Source organism: Nerophis lumbriciformis, linkage group LG22 (genome assembly GCF_033978685.3).
Source record: "Nerophis lumbriciformis linkage group LG22, RoL_Nlum_v2.1, whole genome shotgun sequence".
Taxonomy (NCBI): Eukaryota; Metazoa; Chordata; class Actinopteri; order Syngnathiformes; family Syngnathidae; genus Nerophis; species Nerophis lumbriciformis.
In genome coordinates this window covers 33,327,459-33,335,508 of record NC_084569.2, presented here as the reverse complement: position 1 = coordinate 33,335,508, position 8,050 = coordinate 33,327,459, and positions in this window count along the sequence as shown.

Genomic DNA, 8,050 nt, shown 5'->3' with positions numbered 1-8,050 from the left:
GAGAGGCGCTATATCGACAGCGGCAACTACCGAAGAAGAAACAGATCCCGCGACTTGGTGCATGACGTTGACCGCCGTAACAAGTGGATTTCTGCCATACGGAGCATGATACGGAGGGATCATTGGACTTCTACAGAACACTCCAGACTGTGCTGTGAACATTTTGTCTCTGGTAAGTGAACACAGCTAGTAGTGTTTGCTTTGTTTCCAACCTTTTCGGACTAATTATAATAGATCGATTGATTGAAGAATTTTTTAGAAGTTTGCATAGGATCAGACGGTACGGATTGACTGGTACACTACAAAAACTGAAATCTATGTAAGATTAAATATCTCAAATAAGTGTGATATTTGCTTATTTTCTGTCTGATAAGATAATTCTTCTCATTAAGCAGATTTTATGTTAGAGTGTTTTACTTGTTTTAAGTGTTTTGGTCCTAAATGATCTCAGTAAGATATTACAGCTAAGGTGACATAAAAGTTTTCAGTCTAGTTTTAAATATAGTCAGAGTTGGGGAAAGTCTGACATCTTCAGGAAGTTTATTCCAGCTATTTGTTGCATAGTGACTGAATGATGCTCTCCCTTGATTGGAGTTTACTCTGGGAACCGCTAACAGATTGGTCTCAGAAGATCTTAGTGATCGAGAGGGCTTATATAGTGGAAGCATATCAGTGATATACTTCGGCCCTAGACCATGTAGAGATTTATATGTGAGCAGGAGGATTTTGAAATCAATTCTCTGATGTACAGGGAGCCAATGTAAGGATTTAAGAATTGGTCTAATGTGCTCACATTTTTTGGTCTTTGTTAGAACTCTAACAGCAGCGTTCTGAACAAGCTGTAACTGCCTGACAGTTTTTTTGGGGAAGACCTGGAAGGAGACCATTACAATAGTCTGGCCAACTGGTAATAAAGGCATGTACACGTTTTTCTAAGTCTTGAGCTGACATGAGCCCTCTAAGTCTTGTTACATTTTTGAGGTGATAGTAGGCCAATTTTGTTACTGATTTGATGTGACTGTCGAAAGGAGGGATAAGGAACTTCACCTACACTGCAAAAACTGAAATCTAAGTAAGATGAAATATCTTAAATAAGGGTGATATTTGCTTATTTTCTGTCTGATAAGATAATTCTTCTCACTAAGCAGATTTTATGTTAGAGTGTTTTACTTATTTTAAGTGTTTTGGTCCTAAATGATCTCAGTAAGATATTACAGCTTGTAGCTGAGATTTGATGACCTATATTGGGTAAAACATGCTTGAAACTAGAATATCAAGTGTTGCAAAGCTGTGTCATCAACACTCACAAGTATAAAACTACTTTTTTTAAAGTAATCATTTCTTACTTCAAGCATGAACAAAAAAAAATATCATGACTTTGACAAAATTGTGTCTCATAATTAAAACAGATGACAGCCAAATGGACTTTGCTGTTTTATTATCAGTGAAACAATGGAAAATACATACTCAGAGTAGTACAGTTGTTATTAGTGAAAATATACTTATTTTAAGGTATTTTTGCGTTCATTGAGGTTAGCTAATTTTACTTGTTTTGGAAAGTCTTGACAAGCCAAATTTTCTTGTTCTATTGGCAGATAATTTTGCTTAGTTTAAATAAAATACCCTTAATTTTTTTTTTTTTCTTGTTTTTGAACACTGACTTTTTGCAGTGTGTATATATATATATATATATATATATATATATATATATATATATATATATATATACTCCTCGCGCACTAATTGACTGAAGGAGCACGCACTTGGCGTGATGATGTCATGTTATCGATGGAAAAATGCATTTTTAGACCATATGAGGCTAGGAGACCCCGAGAGTAACAAGCGGTTGCCTTGTTGCCTTTCCATTAAGAACAATAAATTCGTTTTTAGTATAAGTTTGCTGGTTTCAAGAATAATGCCGAGCGCATATCATTATGTCAAGATAATGGCACTAGCATTTACTTCATTTAAGAATATTTTTCAACATATTGAGCAAAAAGGTCTAATTTTTTTTTCTACCAAGATAAGTGCACTTGTTATTAGTGAGAATATACTTATTTTAAGGTATTTTTGGGTTCATTGAGGTTACCTAATTTTACTTGTTTTGGAAAGTCTTGACAAGCCAAATTTTCTTGTTCTATTGGCAGATCATTTTGCTTAGTTCAAATAAAATACCCTTCATTTATTTTTTTTTCTTGTTTTTGAACACTGACTTTTTGCAGTGTGTATACACACATATATACATATATATATATATATATATATATATATATATATATATACTCCTCGCGCACTAATTGACTGAAGGAGCACGCACTTCGCGTGATGATGTCATGTTATCGATGGAAAAATGCATTTTTAGACCATATGAGGCTAGGAGACCCCGAGAGTAACAAGCGGTTGCCTTGTTGCCTTTCCATTGAGAACAATAAATTCGTTTTTAGTATAAGTTTGCTGGTTTCAAGAAATGTAATGCCGAGCGCATATCATTATGTCAAGATAATGGCACTAGCATTTACTTCATTTAAGAATATTTTTCAACATATTGAGCAAAAAGGTCTAATTTTTTTTTCTACCAAGATAAGTGCACTTGTTATTAGTGAGAATATACTTATTTTAAGGTATTTTTGGGTTCATTGAGGTTAGCTAATTTTACTTGTTTTGGAAAGTCTTGACAAGCCAAATTTTCTTGTTCTATTGGCAGATAATTTTGCTTAGTTTAAATAAAATACCCTTAATTTTTTTTTTTTTCTTGTTTTTGAACACTGACTTTTTGCAGTGTGTATATATATATATATATATATATATATATATATATATATATATATATATATATATACTCCTCGCGCACTAATTGACTGAAGGAGCACGCACTTGGCGTGATGATGTCATGTTATCGATGGAAAAATGCATTTTTAGACCATATGAGGCTTGGAGACCCCGAGAGTAACAAGCGGTTGCCTTGTTGCCTTTCCATCCATCCATTAAGAACAATAAATTCGTTTTTAGTATAAGTTTGCTGGTTTCAAGAAATGTAATGCCGAGCGCATATCATTATGTCAAGATAGTGGCACTAGCGTTTACTTCATTTAAGAAAATTTTTCAACATATTGAGCAAAAAGGTCTAATTTTGTTTTCTACCAAGATAAGTGCACTTGTTATTAGTGAGAATATACTTATTTTAAGGTATTTTTGGGTTCATTGAGGTTAGCTAATTTTACTTGTTTTGGAAAGTCTTGACAAGCCAAATTTTCTTGTTCTATTGGCAGATAATTTTGCTTAATTCAAATAAAATACCCCTCATTTTTGTATTTTTTTTTTCTTGTTTTTGAACACTGACTTTTTGCAGTGTATGATTTTAAATACGATCAAGGTCTATATTAGTTCTTGCTCAAAAATGTGGTTTAGAATGTGCCTTTTTCATTGTTGCACACAATGTCGTTATTCTGATACTTGGACAAACTGTCACGTTGGGGTGGCATCTTTCTGCGGGGTGGTTCTCCCGGGATGCAGACGGACAACTCCGGAGGAAAGCGTGGAGGTAGGAGATGATTTATTTCTCATAAATCATAGCTTCAACCAAAAACAGGAAACAAGCAAAAAGGAAAACGTGAACTAAGAAACAATAGAATAGAATAGAATGGACTTTATTGTCATTATATTTGCATATAACGAGATTAAGGACCCCAACTTAAGGTGCAGTAGTGGGAACTAAGAAACAAGAATACCAACGTAAATGTTGCGAATGCAAACAATGAAGCCAGACAGAGTGTGGTGAGGAACGGGAATAAATAGCTCTCTGATTAGTGCTCGGCAGCAGGTGAGCGTGCCGACCACTAACCAGAGGCAGGTGAACCAAAACAAACCCAGAGGTGCACAAAACAGGAACTAAAGGAGTCCAAAACTAACAGAACATAACTAAACAAAACACAAACTAGTGAGAATCAAACCGCGGATGGACACTGTGACATATTGCGGCCTAAAGAACGAATAATACAATTATTTTTGGCGTAGGAACATTCTGCTTTCGTTTTCTTTGTCAATGAACGCGCCTTTTAATTATGGTACATTCAACACTGACGACCAGGTGTGTCGGGAAAAAGGTTGTTTACAAAGAGAGTGTTTTGCTTTCGATATTAGTGGCAGGACAACTCAGGGCTGCTACACCTGTCCGTGCTGAAATCACCCGCCTCACACTGCAGAATGATCTGGAAAGACTTTTAGTTCAATGTGTTTCATACTTGCCAACCTCGAGACCTCCGGGAGGTGGGGGGTGGATGAGGCGGGGCGTGGTTAAGAGGGGAGGAGTATATTTACAGCTAGAATTCACCAAGTCAAGTATTTCTCATATATATATATATATATATATATATATATATATATATATATAAGAAATACTTGACTTACAGTGAATTCTAGCTATATATATATATATATATATATATATATATATATATATATATATATATATATATATATGTATATATATATATATATATATATATATATATACATTTATTTTATTATATATTTATTTTATTATATATATATATATATATATATATATATATATATATATATATATATATATATATATATATATATATATATACATATATATAAATAAAAGAAATACTTGAATTTCAGTGTTCATTTATTTACATATATACACTCATCTACTCATTGTTGAGTTAAGGGTTGAATTGTCCATACTTGTTCTATTCTCTGTCACTATTTTTCTAACACCCTCTCTGATGATGCATTGCTGTGTGGCACGCACAAAAGTGCTTTCATCAAATGCACTAGAGTCTGGAATCTTCCATCTCTCCCTAGCATGGCCCAAAACCGGTCAATCTTTGCTTCCTGAGGAAGATCTTCACTGCCGAGCACTTGGTAGTCCACTACTTCTTCCTCGGAGGCTATCCAGGTCCAATCGCAGCTGCGGCTTGGAACTTACAAGCGTATTTATTCATCTTACTCGTTGTCGGCGTCGCCATGGCTGTATCTTCCTCGTTCTTCTGCTTCGTCTCCTTGTTGTGTGCGCAGTTGTGCACTCTCTACAAGCCCTAGATGTTATTGTCACATATGCATGTACAGTAGATGGCAGTATTGTCCTGTTTAAGAGTGTCACAACATTGCTGTTTACGGCAGACGAACTGCTTTACGATAGACAAAAACGTGACTGCTGTTGTTGTGTGTTGTTGCCGCGCTGGGAGGACGTTAATGAAACTGCCTAACAATAAACCCACATAAGAAACCAAGAACTCGCCCTCCATCATTCTACAGTTATAAAGTGATTGGGCAGGCACGCTGTTTATATTGTGGGAAAGCGGACGTGAAAACAGGCTGTCCTCACTCAGGTCCGCATGGAGCTTGAGGGGGCGTGGCCTCCAGCTCCGCCTGAATTTCGGGAGATTTTCGGAAGAAAATTTGTCCCGGGAGTCTTTCGGGAGAGGCGCTGAATTTCGGGAGTCTCCCGGAAAATCCGGGAGGGTTGGCAAGTATGATGTGTTTACTTGTTTGAAGGAAAATTGCACTTTTGGAGGGACTTTGGGCAATCTTTCACAATCCTTACGAGAGACAAGAATACGCATCTTTCCCTTTTATGTATTCGAGTTCATACTCCAACAGGCTCCTTCAGCTTCGTTCCCACAGTGTTCCATTCAAGAACTCCTTCATCCAGCTGTATAATCACTCGCCATACAGCATTAGATGACATCTGCCTATGACCTGACACCTGACACCTGACATGTCAGCTACTTCTCTTTGTTTTTAATGTCTATTTTCTATTTTCTGCTGGGTTTACTCTCTATTTGATGCTGCAGCTGTCACATATACTGTAATATTGTACACGGTAATTGTTATATATTGTATATATGATATAGACATAATATATCAGTATATATAATATACTGTACAAATATTATGTAAATATTACGTATACATGTTATATTTTATAAGGCTATATTTAGTCTATTTATACCTGCATTGTCCTTTCCATCCTTACACTTTCCATCATTGTGACTGAGCTACTGTGTGGAACAATTTCCCTTATGGATCATTAAAGTTTGTCTAAGTCTAAGTCTAAGTCTAAATAGTGAAAAACTGCTAGTACGAGGCGGCTAATAACGCAGATAATTAGCATAAGGGTCTACTAAAGATCCCAAAAAGACCTGCCATTCCAGGCTATAGCTCCCAGACTCTGGAACAACTTGCACCAGTCCCTCCTCGCGACAATGAACCGTAATTGCCAAAATGTCAAAAAGGGAGAAAAGAAATGACGAGTGTAAAGAAGGAACAGGATTATTTTTTATGTTTACAACTTTTTATTAATGTAAAACCATTTTTGTACTGTTTTTAATCAAACTTGAATTTAATTGTTTGCATGTTTTGTACTAAAACAAATTTGTGCAAGAAATATATATATATATATATATATATATATATATATATATATATATACGTCAGGAAAAAACAGAGGCTATCATCCCTGCTCTTCAGGGGATTTAAAATGTGAAAATCGCCTGAAGCGCAGGGATACCTGCGAAACAGGCTTGTAGGGATGAAATAGCCTCTGTGTTTTTTCCTGACCGAACGTATATTCCGCTCTACTCCGGTATTGAGCACCTTGAATATATATATATATATATATATACACACAGTACAGGCCAAAAGTGTTTTAAACACAACAGAACAAATACCCAGAACCCTTTGCAGCACTAACTCTTCCGGGACGCTACAAGGTGTGTGTGTGTGTGGGGGGGGGGGGGGGGGGGGGGGGGGGGGGGGGGGCGGAGGTTTGGTGGTAGCGGGGGTGTATATTGTAGCGTTCCGGAAGAGTTAGTGCTGTAAAGGGTTCTGGGTATTTGTTCTGTTGTGTTTATGTTGTGTTACGGTGCGGATGTTCTCCCGAAATGTGTTAGTCATTCTTGTTTGGTGTGGGTTCACAGTGTGGCGTATATTTCTAATAAGACTTAAAGTTGTTTATACGGGCACCCTCAGTGTAACCTGTATCGCTTTTGATCAAGTATGCGTTGCATTCATGTGTGTGTTCATGCAGAAGCCGCACATATCTTGTGACTGGGCCGGCACGTTGTTAGAATGGATGAAAAGCGGACGTGACGATAGCTCATAGAGGACGTTAAAGGCAGTGTCTTTAAGGTCCGGGTGGGCTATGAGATATAATGACTGATGAACACCTTCTTCGTTCGATAATGAAGGTTGCCTCAGCTCAAAGCCTGTGCCCCGACATTAATGAACTAGCATCCAAGAAAAGATGGCAGGTATCTGGCTTGGGCACATCAGATTAGATGAGTGTGTTGCAAACTGAGCAGTTTAAAGTCCTGAATGTTTGGTTTATTCTTTGTTATTTTATTTTCAAATTTATTAGCCTGTGGAAAAAGTTAATGTTGATATTTACCTCAGAAGGCTGCAAATACAAAAGAAGCATTACATTTTTATTTAAATTGATCTTTTTTAATGATTATTATTATTATTTGAAACTGGATTTTGCATGTCACTATAAAGTTATATAAGCCTTGCTTGTTCAATATTCAATGCAAATCTTGTTTGGGTCCCTATTAAAAGGTTAATTTGTTCAACCTTGGCCCGCGGCTTTGTTCAGTTTGACATTTTGGCCCACGGCTTTGTTCAGTTTGACATTTTGGCCCACTCTGTATTTGAGTTTGACGCCCCTGATCTATAGCATTTTCAATCCACATGTTGCATACTATCACTAATCAGCAGCATAAGTACTTATTAGTGTCCATACATGCAAGTGTTGCCTTCTATGATAATTCCACACTCTGAAGTGCGACATCCAGTGGACACATTTGGAACAGCAGTTGCTTTCATTTAAATGTCAGCTTATATCTTTATTTAGAAAAGTCATTATGCAGGCTATATGACACCTGTTCGTACGTTTGTCACCCCTGGTTTAGATAGGTTAGCATGTATAAACCTTCATTGGATTGGTTTTAGCAGCTTTGATGTACAAAATGTATTATTATTATTTGTCAACAATTTATACTGTCCAACAATATAAGACTAG